This window comes from Homalodisca vitripennis, unplaced genomic scaffold (genome assembly GCF_021130785.1).
Source record: "Homalodisca vitripennis isolate AUS2020 unplaced genomic scaffold, UT_GWSS_2.1 ScUCBcl_424;HRSCAF=2385, whole genome shotgun sequence".
Taxonomy (NCBI): Eukaryota; Metazoa; Arthropoda; class Insecta; order Hemiptera; family Cicadellidae; genus Homalodisca; species Homalodisca vitripennis.
The window spans coordinates 16578-32995 of record NW_025776524.1 but is presented as its reverse complement, the minus strand read 5'-3'; positions in this window follow the sequence as shown (position 1 = coordinate 32995).

Below are 16418 nucleotides of genomic sequence, written 5' to 3'. Positions count from 1 at the left end.
TAAATGATCTGTTAAATCTCCAGATTTGTAGAAATGGCTTAAACATCTTCTGCATAGAAATTTTTTATTTTTACACTTAGATAACTGAGAAAATACAAGTTTGTTTAAATCTGTTATCAAAACATAATGAGATTTTTTCATCTTGTTTTACATACAATAAATTGATTTCTAATTTGGCGTCATAAACTTCTGAAATTTGCAACGGAACAATATTGAGTTTTTCATCAAAACTATAGACATTTACAGACATTTTCGGATAATTATACTTTGCTTTACTGCTTCGTTTCTCAAATAATTGTATATCTTTTAAAGACATAGGATAGTCGAACCCAGAAAATATCTCGTCATTTACAAATTTTTCATATTGTTTTACACGTTCAGGATGAAATTTTGATTTTTCAATTGCACATCGGATAGAGTAAATAAAGCAATAGTCATCTTCATTTTTGATATTTACACAAGCTTTCTTTACCTTGATCTCTTGTGGTAAATCGATATATGATCCTGCGTTCATAAATTCGTGTTTATTAAGGCTCAAAATCAGTTGTTTACAGCGTTTTAATGTCCATCCAGAACCTCGATTTGGATGATTTGTCTGTTCTCGATGTGTTAATTTATTAAATTGTTTAGAAATAAAGTCGTTTACATCAAAGATCTCGTCTGCTTTTATAGTAAAGTACATTGGACACGTTTGTGTTTCACCGTTCACTAAAGTTCTTTCATATTCACATTCCAACGAGAGATAACCCTTCATATTTTTAACATTCTCTTGAAATTTTTCTATTAAACTTTTAATTTCTGGCCTCATAATTGATAGATATTTGTAAATTGACATGGAATTGTCGTTCAAGTTTGTTAAAATGTATTGCTTGAAAAGACCGTGTATTGAGGATAAAACTTCTACATCTATGATATTTTCAGGTTTTTCGTTAAGAGTTTTATCAATTTCTTCGATCATTTCAGACTTAGTTTTATCGTTTGTTTCTATGGACAATTTTTCAGCGATTGATTGAATTTTTTCATCATTAAATAGATTGAGATCTTTTTTATCTTCCTTAAAGCTTTTCTTTAATTCACGCAATTTTTCTATATTGTACATCTTTTCGTGACCATCGATTTGATTCTCTTTAGCCCAAGTCCTCAAATAATTTAGTTCTTTTTCATAAATTTCTTTGTTCTTCAAATGATTTTTCGAATTATAATGCCTGGTGTAATGATGTTCAAAAACATCTTTTTTGCAGTATGGGCACTCTATCTTTTTCCGCTCCATATTTAAAGAGCAAAAATTTGTAAACTAAAATTTTGAGAAGTGGTGATTTTTGTGACAACTTGACACAAATCAGCACAATTTCTGGTCAAATGTTTTCAGATTGTTCTATTTAAAGAGCAAAAATCTTTTAACTAAAATTTAGTTAAAAGATTTTTCTATAATAAATGGCGGCGCTGTTACAAGAGTTGAATAAGGTTGGTGAACTAAGATTCAAAGAATATAAGAAATTAGTGGAATTGGAAGAAAAAAAGAGATATAGAATCTTGAATTTGGAGAAAATGAAAGATAAATTCGGGTTTACAATAATTGCCGAGTTGGAAGATTATAAAGTACAATTACCGAACAGATTTTTGACTGTTTTGGATGAAAAAAAGATTAAAGAATTGAACAAAAATGAAAAATTACACTTGGTTGTTACTGGAAAGAAGACTATTAAAGATAAAGACTGTGTTACAATTAACTTCGTGGAATAAAGATTTCGAAGATTTCTGGATTTTTTCATTAAAACAGCTTAGAAATTAGAAGCCTACAATGAACAGTAAAACAGCTATAGATTCGGTTATTCAACATTCGAGTATTATAAATTCCACAATTTATGTTGTCATACTGTCATGAAAAATTGCTTGAATACAGTTTACCATAGTTTATTTAAGTAAATTGTATTGTGAATTGTTTTTACATATTTATGGTGTATTGAACAGTATTTGTATTGATTTTTGGGCTGTCCCAAAAGTGGTCCAGAACCGCCATATTATTATCTTGTTTTTACATATTTATGGTGTATTGAACAGTATTTGTATTGATTTTTGGGCTGTCCCAAAAGTGGTCCAGAACCGCCATACTGTTTGATTTTACAGATTCGTTTATTGTCCTTTAAACAGTATTTTCCCTTGATTTTCTGTCTGTCCCAAAAGTGTCCTAGAACCCTCATATTCATATCTACTCATATAGTCCCTTGTTATCGCTGAACTTCTAACCCTTCCTCGATATTTATTGCTATTCGGTCTGTCCTTCACTATAATTACCATAACTAATACTTCATATGACAGTGCAGCAAAACTAGATTTAAACTCGGTTACGTATCATTATCAATATGACTCATCAATTGCCTGCGTGGTCACTGTTGTCATTGCCATCCAGCCGTATTAAAAATAAATTCTAAAACCATTAATATCAAAAATTACTAAACTTCTATTTTTACTTATAAAATCATTTGTTATATTATTAGTTTTGAGTTCCAATATTCACGACCAGAGCCTACGCACAGGTCCTAGACCCATGTAGGCTCATCCCGGATATACTACTCTTCTTATTTCAAATTTTAATTGAATTAAATATAATTAATGCAAGGTTTATTATAATAAGAAATAATTAACTACGTATAAGTACCGTATTGTTGCACTCTGATACATAATTTCAGACATTGTATATTTTTGCTTACGTTTGTTGCAAAACGTGTATATGTGTTTTATTGTACTATTTTTAAGAAAATAAACCATTTTAATTTCATTTTTCATTTCACCTGATTTGGAAAGAAGTATCAAATTTATTCAGTTGCCAGGGCAAATTGAACAAAACTTTTAAAGTGAACGGGTCTTTTGAAACACTCCGATCCGGATCACTCGTTCACCTGACTGACTCGTTCGAATTGAACGGTCCAAGTAAGTAACTGCAGTATAAACAATATGACGCGAGCAAGACAAGATTTAAACAGCTGACAAGAAGATGCTCCGCCCACTCACCACTCCCCCCCCGCCTCCTGCGCTGTGCTGCTCAAATATTTGCTTCTGCGCAGGTTTCTTTATTAGCGGTTCACCTATAGACACGACGAGATATGCCTGTAACGATATAAGCAATTTACTTGCACACTTGAGTAAAGTTATAAATTATCAGATAAACAAATCATTTTTGATACTGTAAAGTATAGCTCCGTTCGAAATTTATAGAATTGGTATTATTTTTAAGTTGATTAAAGTTAAATGCTAATTCAAAGACACTGAAAGAGTTAAAATTTACTTTCAAGATAGAGAATAAAAGAAAATAATATTGTTGTTTTGCATGATGTGTGTGAAAATATTTGTACTAGGTCGGTAATGCAGAACTGAGGTCGCGGTAAGAATCAGGAGCAGGCGAGGTCACGGCCGACCTCGGTTTCCAGCAGCATCATGCTACGGACAACCTTGCGGAATACGTACTGGCTGGCGTAACTGGATATGACATAGCCGAAGTGGGAGAAGCCCTCTCTGTTCCCCATACAGTCACAGAACAGACAAGGAAGCTTCTTGGCTGCCTGCAATATGATACATCAACGTTATATTATTAAAACGTAAACTGATGACAAAAAGACACTGGGTGATTTTAGTTCACGCAGGGTGGGGTAAATAACGTATCCTTGGGGAGAACCTTTTGCACCTCTTTACTGCGCATCACGTCTCGCGCAGGGAGCCGAGTCGCTCCGACTTACTACGGAAACGCCCGATCTATCACGTGCTTTCTATCAAGTGCAATGTACGGTTTTGCTGAGAAAATGAGTCTACTGTCGTATGTCCCTAAGAAATCAAGAGTTGTTCTCTTAATTTCTTCAATGCATTATGGACCCGAAAATGACAACGTGACTGGTAAACCTGAAATAATAGCTGAGTATAACCGTACTAAAGGAGGTGTAGACACACTTGATCAGATGTGTTCCAACTATTCTACTCAAAGGCGGTCCAGAAGATGGCCAATGACGATTTTTTTCACAATGATAAATGTATCTGCAGGGGTCAATTCGTATGTTTTATACAAAGCATACCGAGAAACTCCAGATTTGACCAGAATACCTTTTATGAAAAATCTTGCAAAATCACTGGTGACACCACAACTATTACGTAGAATGGAAAGTGGGGGTCATGTAAAAGATGAAATGAAGGACACTATCAGGAGAATTTTACACATTCCACGACCAGAGCCTCGAGGAGTAGACGTCTTTCCAACCAGGAAAACTTGCTACACATGTGATCCAAAACTGAAAAGAAGAACCAAATACCCGTGCAGTGTTTGTGAAAAACCGATTTGTCTTGAGTGCGCCAAAAAAGTCTGTGTTCGGTGCCACACTGCTCTGAACGATCAGTGACTGCAAGAAGCACAAACAGGTGAAACATTACTTATATAGTACGTATTACGTTAAAGTTAATGTTCAAGTTGTATTACGTTTAGCCCTAATTTCTTATAACAATCCATTTATGTCAAGAAAATCTATTCAGTTTAGAAAAATAAGACAAAAATAATTCCTTTAATATATCCTTAGTACATTTTTTAAAATTCTTATCTTAACACTGGATACAGTATTAGTAAATAAGTCCTTCATTATTTTGTCGCTTATAAAATAACTTAATAAATCATATACAAAATTAAACTTTGTTTTTATTTTCCTAATAGCTACCCAATACAAATTAGAAAACTCAAGTTTTTTACTCCAAAATTAACATTCCTATAAGTGTTAGAGTTAGAAATGTATTTTTTTATAGTTGAATATATTATGAACTATGAAAAAAGTTTATTTCTCCCTCGGCTATTAAAAAATTTAATAGTAAAATGTAATTTTTTATATAACTTAACAATTTTTGTCTACTTTACAGAATATATACATATTATAACCTTAATTCTGTTCAATTAATTCAATTATGCACTTGGTAGTAAGAAAAATATCCATTTAATACAAAGAAATTTCTTTCCTTCAAATTTAAAAAAAGCAATAATTTTTTTTAATTTTGAAAAAAGGTGGCCTGAGAAACGTGTTGTAGTTGTTGTGTGACAAAAGTAAGTTGTAGTAGTTAAGGGTTAAAATTTACATAAGACACTTCTAATTATAATAACTTTCTCGATAAAAGTGCAGTTAAACAATTTGGACTCGTAGATGAGAAAGTAGATGTAAGACTATGATTCAACCTATTATTTTAATTGAGAATTTTGTTTCGTAAAACAAATATTAGCTTACCAGTTTGGATGATTTGCATTATGTGCTCGATGACTTTAGTGGACGTTCCAGAGCCAAATGATTTAAGGAGATATTCAAGTTTAGTCTGCAAAGAAGATACACAGTCTATTAATCGGGAAATGTTTACAATAAAACATCGCGTTAATCAAATATATCAAGACAAAACTGATGTCTGTGCCCTATTCGATTGGTCAATTGAATTTTGTATACTCGTATTTCCTTTAAAACTTCATACCGACACCATTATTTGAAGAGCTTCTATATGTAATTGTCGATTAGTATTATGATAGGAGTTTACAAGCACGTAGTTCAGATATATCATTAACCTGTACGTGTTACTAAATACTGTGTCGCTACTTTAAGGGTCTGTGTATTAGCTCTCAGCTCCGAGAATACAATATTTTAAGGGTTGCCAGTCACATTCCGGAAACACAGTATAAAAACTTAGTTCTTAGATGACGTCCTAAGAACAATTCTCGCAATGATCATGGCTTGATGTGTCTGGTCTAACCATTAACGTATCATTTTAACTCGTGTAGTATAAAACCGTAAACAAACCAAGATCCCGAGAAGTATCTACTTTAATATGATAAAATTAGTTCGTCGAAGATTATAGAAGGAACTAATGCTCAAATGGTACAAGATAAATTTGTTCCATCAGTTTTGTGCTTACTTAGTCGATATACTGTTACTGTACTAATGTACAGAAATAATCTGCAAAAATCTGTCGTTCTGCAAGACTAGTATAATCTGCTATGGCAAAGTGACCCTACATTCTGTCCATTGTATGGATTCATTTAACGTATCAGTGTAACATTCGAAAGAAGTAGAAGTACCAAAGCACCAAATGTGTACGTACCACATCGTACTGCGATGGCCTGAGGCCGAAGGGCTTGTACAACATTCGCACACATAAAGGGAAGGTCTGGGCCGATGCCTTGCAGGCCTCCTCCTTCATCCGCAGCATCTCTGCCTGTCGAGGGTAGAACTCCCCCACCTGGTAGTCCTTCAGCACGCGCTACACAAGTCAAGGTCAGGCAAATATGTGACAAGCTCTCAGTAATTCTGCCATTAGTGGTGTTTATTAATTAATATAAACAACGGCCGTTCATCACAGGCTGTGAAACTGAAACAAATTTCAGGTCATCTAGACCCAAAACCCATTCTTTAATTCCACGATGGAATCTGCGGCTCATTCTGTTTCAATTAGTTTGCAATGTAAACAATAAAATGAATAAAAAAGTGTCAAAATGTGTATTATTGTATGTTATATATCAAACATTTTTCGAGGCTACTTCTCTAATATATTTTGTAGTCTAGGTGTCTGATCTCAAACTATGTAAAGAGTTAATTTTGAACTTCGAATTTTTGGATGATCTCTTCAGACTAATTTGACTCGATTCCAAGAGCAAGTCTGTGATGGTGTCAAATTCCAGACGCTGCGCGAAGAGAAAAGTAAACTGGAGCCAAACTTCACATTTACTTTAAAATGCTGTATGTGTTTCACAAAGATTTTTCTTAAGATTTCATACTAAAATAAATTTATCCACACATTACTTAACGTATAAACGTACTTTTATAACTTTTAAACTAAAAAAAAATATTTACGAGAGTACCTAAGGCACAAAAGATAATCGTTACTAATTATTTCAATTCTTTTGATCATTAATTTATATAATATTTTTATCACCTAATCTGTTTATTCTCACGTATATAATACTGAATACGAAAATACACCGGCTATTCTACTGCTGTGTACAATTTGCGGATTATAGTTTGCTCCTTCAATAAATCTAATGCAATATTTCCGCTTATATGTATATAATATGTCCGTCTCAATATCACGGCAACGACAATAAAAATATTATAAAACACCTTTATTATAAAATTACTAATTTTTATTTAAAAAATTACAATTATGGCTTTGGAAATATTTTTGGAAATTATGTGTTTTATAAATATATAAATAAAATCCAACAATGATGAGGGTGAAAGTAGCCGATGTAGAATATACATGCCTTGTATATTATTTAATAACTACGCAAGTAACACAAGCATGTGTTAACGTTTTGTGTACTGTTTAAATAGTGCTAACATAGTACATACATATCTATTATAAGTATAGTTTCATCCATTAGACGATTTCATCATTTGAGTTTACATAATTCTTGCTAAACACAGTTAAATTCTAACTCCGCGCGTGGTGATTGGTCGGTTTAGTTCGTTTGTTTGGTCGCACTGTTATGACAGGTTAGAGGTTATAATTTGTTATTTTAAATGTTTGACTAGCAATACGCGCTGTTTCTTCTCAATCGACTGAATTACGATTGATTGCAGAGTGATTTAAACTAATAATTTACTTAACACTATCAACATTTGTCAATAGTATGACATAACCTATAAACTCAGTTTCTCAACTTTTGTGTCAATCTAACAATTAATCAATCAATCATAGTTTACGATAATGAAATATCAGTGTACAATTATTTACCTTTATTGTTGTAGTTGTTGTAAATGACGAATCTAAGCACTCCACATTTTCACGAATAAACATAGTTAACTGCTTTATCCCGTGCGGCGGACCCACAGTTATCTTCTTTATCCCGTGCGACGGACCCACTGGACGGGCATCGTAACGTTACCGGGCGTTACACTTTTTCATGAGTGACTCCGAGCCGCAACCTAATTTAAGACGTTGTCACGTCAACAAAAAATCAAAGACTATTAACGTTATAAACAACTCACCCTATCGGGATCGATCGTACTTTGGAAGTTACGTGGTCGATAACAAACGGATCGATCGACGCTTCCAGGTACAGTTATCCCGTGCGACGGACCCACTGGACGGGCATCGTAACGTTACCGGGCGTTACACTTTTTCATGAGTGACTCCGAGCCGCAACCTAATTTAAGACGTTGTCACGTCAACAAAAAATCAAAGACTATTAACGTTATAAACAACTCACCCTATCGGGATCGATCGTACTTTGGAAGTTACGTGGTCGATAACAAACGGATCGATCGACGCTTCCAGGTACAGTTCATAATTTTAACACTTTCTATTCATAATAATAATTATTTAGAATAAACATTTACGAACTGAGAAAACGAAGTGTGTTTATATATTCGATACAACAGTCGTGTAGAGTTGCTGTTTGACATATAACCGTTACTCGGCACAGGGCTGTCAGCTGTTTGTCACATGATAAATGGAGGCCGGCTGTTTACGTTTCAATCTGGGATCGGCTTTGCTCGGTATCCCACACATTAACGCTTCCTACTCACCGTCTATTGTTTCAAAATCCGATTGTCCTCGTCCCAAACCCGCTTGTCACGCTTACAAATGAGTGTTTAAGTGGATACTGTGCCATTTCTTCTACGTAAATTTAAAGGTGTATTTTCTATAGTTTCTATTAGATTTATATCAAATAAAAATAACAACGTTAGCATCGAATAAAATCCGCGATTACGTGTAGAATACATTGAATGGAATTTTATGCTCATCCTCCTTGAAATGTATTAAACAAGATCTTTTCTCAGCTCATTTAAAGTTTATTAGAAACATATATAGTAAATATGTGCCATTTGCATGTAAACTTTGATTTGATTGTCAATGATTGATTTCCCTTTTATGATCTTAATTTGGCTTCATTACAATTAATGTTTGAGAAAAATAAAACAAAAACTTTGAAGTTGACTTTTGGTTTGATACACATTGGCATCTTATCATACCTTAAAATAATATACCTAAAATAAAATTTTTTATTTTTTTCCAGCACATTCACGTAAAATAAATCATATTTACTCTTTCTTTTGATCTCAATGTGGGCTCGGTTCCTGGTTCGTTGTGTAACAATCTGTTCATATAATGTTTCTATTCACAAGAGTGTTTCTTTAAAGAAAAATGGTCCAGCATTATCTCATGATGTATACCCCCTATCATACTGTCAGGGCTCATGTCTTTATGGGCTGGTGCTTAATCCTGGATTTTTTGGTTTGGATTCTCTTAACTCAGGGGATGCACTAATCTCTATTAATCGGTCTTTTAAGAGTAAAGTTCACTTATTTTCAACAGTAATTAAAATTTTTTTCTTTAAATACTACAATACAATTAGGAAAAAAGAGTAATTTTAAAATAATTTTGTTGCAAAAAATATTGGCAACGTGTTTCTTTTAGCCAAATACATTCAACTTTGATTAGTCAGTTTTGTTCAGGTTATAAAAAACCTCTTCTATAATATAAAATGTAATACTAAATCATTAATATAAATTAATTAGTTTAGCGTAAGTACTGCGTTTATTACACCATTCAAGGCTTTGCTCTGATTAAGTTTTCAATCTACTAAGAATCCATGCCGGAACAAAGTGTTTGTATGCAAGCCTCTAGTGTGATGGGCAGTCAAGGGTTGATAATGCTAATTAATGGGTTGGAAGACCAATCGTAGCACAATACATGTCTTGGGTAATATTATACTACTATTTATACGTAATAATATAATCACATTTACTAACTACATTTGAAACATAATAACAAGTGTGGAAATTAAATTTTGATTTAACGATACAGAATCAATTTTTGACTACCCAAAAAGATTTTAAGATGCATAGCATTTAAAAGTAGAAGGGGAAGACTACATTATTGTACCTTTTCCTTAGAAAAAGCGATATTTATTTTTTTACATACATATTAGATGTAGGTTGGTTTTGCTTTTCCTTACCACAAAAGCGAATATGAACTCGAAGCCCATCCTGAAGACTGGTGACAGTTCCGTGGAGTCGGGCCTCACCAGGAGCGGTGCTAGCAGGAATGCACCCAGAAACTTCCGGTTGTACTCGCGTCTGGCCGCCGTCATCATAAGGAACAGTGTTCCACCAACGGAGCATCCTGAGTAGAAGATCCGGTCATGGTCAGTCGAGCGGGAGATGTGTTCCACCATTGCCGGCAGATCGTAATATGCTATGTCGTGCAGACTGAATGATGTGCAGGGCAAACAGTCATTACGATCTTCTAGTTGCAGAGCGTATTGAAGTAAGAATTGTAATACAACAAAACATTCGATTTGGATTTCAGTGGAAATATTCATTTCGGGAATACTCGACTAACAAAATGGTTTTCACTAACATGTTTGCTTATCTTACTAGTGTGCTTTTATTTATGTTTGGAAGTGAGCAAACGGCTTGTACAAAACAAATACCCATATAACAATTAAATTATCCTTGATAATTAAGTTAATCAATGCAAAGATTACGTTTTACGTGTTTATAAAATACTCAACTGTTTATGAATATCTCTAAAGTAATTTTGTCATTTTGTACCAAACTAATTTTTTATGATGTTAAATACTGAATAAATAACGATGGTTTCTTAAAATAAAGTTTTGAACTTTAAAAGATGTTATGAATATTTTAGCTATTACGATAAAACTTGCATTATCTTACAGATAACACTTATAGTGTATCGACTAAAAATAAATTCGTAAAAGTGCATGAAGTTTTTATCATTGTTCTTTTTTTGGCTACAGACAATGTGGGCACTAGTAAACCCATTCCTTAAGACCCCCTCCCTCCCAAAAATTTTTAAATTCATCAATATGTGGATATTATTTATTTTCTAAATAACAGAAAGTATGTACGGTAAAAATCCAAGCATATACCTACAAATCCAGATCGCTGGGACTGAGCTTAAATAATGTCACTGCACAGAACCAGCACACTTCACAACAGATGTCACATGCACTAGAGATTGTGAGAGACTGGTGATTATATACAATTGTTGGTGTATGTTTAACACGTGTATTACAAAATGTTTACTCATGAAGAAGAGGATTGACATATATAATGTAATCATAATATAAGTAAGTACACAATACTTATTCAATACGTTTCAAACGTGTGTGTTCGCTTTATCGAGATTATAGATAATAGACTGATTTAATTTCAATTATCATAGAATCACAAAAACTATTAGCTCACCCGGGACTCTAGTCCGGATCTCTCACCTGCCGGGTGAGCTTGCAATTAATTCACGACACAACACCTTTTGTACAGTTCAATAAATGTTAATATAAACAGTGCCCTGAATCTTAGGCCCTGAATTAAAGTTGAACTGAATTATAATTACTAATGTTACTGTGACTGTGCTTGTATTTATATAAGTGAAAACGTTCTATACAGTTGGTGATACCGTATAAAAGGGCGGCACATGTAATGTAAGAATGTAAAATGGAAAATTATTAACATGGTTATGTATACAATGGTAAAGGTAATGCTAGACATTAATTAATTCACGACACAACACCTTTTGTACAGTTCAATAAATGTTAATATAAACAGTGCCCTGAATCTTAGGCCCTGAATTAAAGTTGAACTGAATTATAATTACTAATGTTACTGTGACTGTGCTTGTATTTATATAAGTGAAAACGTTCTATACAGTTGGTGATACCGTATAAAAGGGCGGCACATGTAATGTAAGAATGTAAAATGGAAAATTATTAACATGGTTATGTATACAATGGTAAAGGTAATGCTAGACATTAATTAATTCACAACACAACACCTTTTGTACAGTTCAATAAATGTTAATATAAACAGTGCCCTGAATCTTAGGCCCTGAATTAAAGTTGAACTGAATTATAATTACTAATGTTACTGTGACTGTGCTTGTATTTATATAAGTGAAAACGTTCTATACAGTTGGTGATACCGTATAAAAGGGCGGCACATGTAATGTAAGAATATAAAATGGAAAATTATTAACATGGTTATGTATACAATGGTAAAGGTAATGCTAGACATTAATTAATTCACGACACAACACCTTTTGTAACGGTTCAATAAATGTTAATATAAACAGTGCCCTGAATCTTAGGCTGTAGTAATATTTTTGAAAGAAAAATGTAATGCTGCAAACATTGAAATAGGTAGTTTATTATTTTATCAATGTTCATACAAAAACAAAGTGAAATTAGCCAAACATGAGTATATTATGTAATTGTATTTCTATATGTATGTGAATCTCTTTAAACTTCCCTGACAGTATTTTGTACGCTGCCGCTCTGTTCCCTGTTTATCATGGTGGACGCATGAGAAGCTAGTTGGCTCTTGCGTACACACCCTATTCCAATAATAATTTTAGCCCAAACACCTCAAAAAGTAATTGCTAATAATGTATGCCGTATTTCATCAATAATATTGGGTATGGTACAATAAGCAAACCCGGATTTTTTGTATCGAAATCGGCAAACGGTATTACTTAATCATAACCATCAATATAATCAATCAATACTGATTAATTATTTTAAATGATTAATTCAATAATCTATATCAATAGCTGTAAACACTTTCAAATAATACTCTTAATATAATATTTAAATTTCATATAAGTAACATTTGGTTATAAAAAATGACAGTCAATTTTAGAAAAACACACAAAATTGCTTTGGAATATGATATATGACACATTTTCATGACTTCAACATATTGGACTCGTTGAAAAAAACCCATTAAGTGAAATTTTTGCGAAAGAAACACGTGTAACTGTGAGAGGGGCAATAATGGTCGTGTCCAGTTTTCCTAATTATGGTTATAATAAATTGTTTGATCACTGTAAATATCAGATTCATATTTTAATTTAAAACATGTGATGGTTATTGACAACTATAGATAATTTATATTGATTGATAGTATAGGATTTGAGATGCGAATATTAGGTATCGATACTTAAATTCTTCAATATAAAAAACCGGGTCCTCTTATCGTACCCTACCCATAATATTGATCAGTTATCCTTGACAGTAATTTCCTACTCATGAATGCCTTATTTCACCACCATTAACTCGTCCTGGGTATGACGTTTTAAACTGCCTCTTCCCACCTAACCATTCCCTAATTCCTACCAAATCCCCCTCCAGGGTCTTATTAGTACCGTCCTCTGACCGTTCCAGTCCATGGCTCGCTTAAGCCGGCACTAGATGCCCTATCTGGTGTCGGTGAGAGCTGATGTGAGCTTGTCTCTGCCGAGGCGTAAGTCATGTACTGGTTCAGAAGCCAGCCACTTCGGTCCTTGGTCAGGAAGTGTTCAGTAGGCAGGAGTGTCGGAGCCCCTGTTGCCACGTGCGAGTCCAAGTTGTGCGCGTATTCCCGACTTGGTAATCGATGGAAACCGGGCCTCGGGGAACTGAGGTAGGGTTGTCCCCCAAGCTACGGTTTGTGGGACACCCGAGGGCATGCCCGCTCCCGGTGAATCGGCCCTCACTACTAAACACGATGCGCTGGTGACCCTATATATGAATATTGAAACCACCCCACCCTTAGGGCAAGAATTCGGAGGAAGAGATCTTAATAATCCAGAGAAAAAAACGACAGTTGTCAGATTCTGAAAATGAATCGTATATAAAACAAAGGAAAGTGGAAGAAAAAGTAAACGCAAAAAATATGAATATACCTAATCGTGAGTCATAAGGATGAGGGCAAAACTCCAACAAAGGTTAGTCCTTTCCTTATAAACAAAGCTTTTGTTTCCTCAGGCGGTCAGCCTAAATCGGTAAGCAAACTGAGAAATGGAACTATCTTGGTGGAGGCTGCGAATTACATCCAAGTCAGGAAATTCCTTCAGATGACAAGCTTTTTTGATCAGGTTTGATCAGGTGGAAGTCGTTGTTCAACCGCACTCCTCACTGAATACCTCTAAGGGGATCGTCTTCTGCCGTGACCTGATGGAGTGTAGTGAGGAGGATATCAAGGACGAGCTGCAGTGTGAAATGGCAACCGATGTGGTCAGGATGCTTCGGACGGAGAATGGGAAAAAGGTTCCTACTCCTGGTCTAATTCTGACCTTTGCTTTTCCCCAACCCCGAAAAACTATTAAGGCTGGGTACTTGTCCCTGACTGTACGGCCATACTTGAAAAATCCGCAGCGGTGTTTCCGTTGTCAGAGATTCGGGCACTCTACTAAGACGTGCTCGGGCCCTGAGACTTGTTCTCGTTGCGGCGATGAAGGCCACCAAGAGGAAGGTTGCAAGAACAACGTCAGATGCGTGAACTGTAAGGGCAAACACGCGGCCGCTTCGAAGGAGTGTAGAGTTTACTTAGAGGAAAAGGAAGTATTGAAGATCGTTACTCTTAACAAACTCTCCTTTAACGAAGCCCGCAAAGAGTACAGGAGAAGAATCGCTCCAACCCCTAAAAAGGGAGTCTCGTACTCCGAAGCTGCTTCAGCCCCAGTCCAATCCGTACAGTGCCCGTCATGTACCGCCTTGGAGGGTATGGTACTCAATTTAGCAGAACAGGTTGCCTCTTTGGTTAAGCAGCTTGCAGCCGGTACCGGACAACATCCGTTGGCATCCACCAGTAATCCTTCCCAAGCACTCCACACGCCCCATACAAAGTCCAACACACAGATTCAAGCTCGTCCAACAGTTACTCCTACTTTCAGAGATAAGGTGCAACAAAATACGAAACCAGCCTTATCTTTGGAAGAGAGGAAAAAACTCGCTGACAAACTAAAAAAGAACATACAAGCAAAATCAGATAATAGATCTAAATTCTTAGTGAAAAAGACTAATCCATCCTAGTCCAGATCCTCCCAATTATCACTTGATGATGATATGGTTGAGGACCCTTTGGAGATGCAGACAGAGTTCCAAAACTGTTCAAGGTATCTTCCGTCCTGTATCTAAACAAAGAAAAAAAATTACGATGAACTAGCACAATATAATTTAAAGTTAAACTTATTTATTCAGATTATCTATTGGTGTTAATATTTATAAATTTTGTTATTTAATGTTTATTTATCATTATCTTGACAGCTGCCAAATTAGCCCCTTTACAGCTACCTTGGTGGCAGTAAATTGTGTTAAGATTTTACAGTTTATTTAATTAATGTTATGTACTTTGTCCTTTTTTATGTTCTATTTATCTTTTAGTCTTTATATATGTTAAGACCTCTCTACAGTCTTTCCCTTGTTACATTTATTGTTATCTAGTTTTAAGTATAAAATATTTACTCACCTAGTTGTCGTAATTCCTATTTCTGTTATATACAATGTAATCTTTAATGTCTAGCATTACCTTTACCATTGTATACATAACCATGTAAATAATTTTCCATTTTACATTCTTACATTACATGTGCCGCCCTTTTATACGGTATCACCAACTGTATAGAACGTTTTCACTTATATAAATACAAGCACAGTCACAGTAACATTAGTAATTATAATTCAGTTCAACTTTAATTCAGGGCCTAAGATTCAGGGCACTGTTTATATTAACATTTATTGAACTGTACAAAAGGTGTTGTGTTGTGAATTAATTAATGTCTAGCATTACCTTTACCATTGTATACATAACCATGTTAATAATTTTCCATTTTACATTCTTACATTACATGTGCCGCCCTTTTATACGGTATCACCAACTGTATAGAACGTTTTCACTTATATAAATACAAGCACAGTCACAGTAACATTAGTAATTATAATTCAGTTCAACTTTAATTCAGGGCCTAAGATTCAGGGCACTGTTTATATTAACATTTATTGAACTGTACAAAAGGTGTTGTGTTGTGAATTAATTAATTTCTAGCATTACCTTTACCATTGTATACATAACCATGTTAATAATTTTCCATTTTACATTCTTACATTACATGTGCCGCCCTTTTATACGGTATCACCAACTGTATAGAACGTTTTCACTTATATAAATACAAGCACAGTCACAGTAACATTAGTAATTATAATTCAGTTCAACTTTAATTCACATTTCGTCTTTATGTACTTAATTTTTATAACTTTAACAACACCAAATACATTATAAAATAACATCGCTCTGCCTGTTAACCTAAAACACAAAGTAGAAGGTGTTTTTTCCCTCCAAAAGCAAGTGTGTCTGTGCAGGAAGACATTTCAGCAGCCTTGACATTACGCTTCATGGCTGTTGTTAATACTAGTAGCCTGTAATATATATACATATATATATATATATATATATGTGTGTGTGTGTGTGTGTGTGTGTGTGTGTGTGTGTATTGGTTATTGTAAATTATTTTATTTTAATATTTGACATGTACAGCATTATATCATGATTCTTATGTCTTTATTCTAGCAAATTTCAATCGTCTTTTACGTTTTTGTACTACACAGAAGAAAAGTATTCAATTAGTAT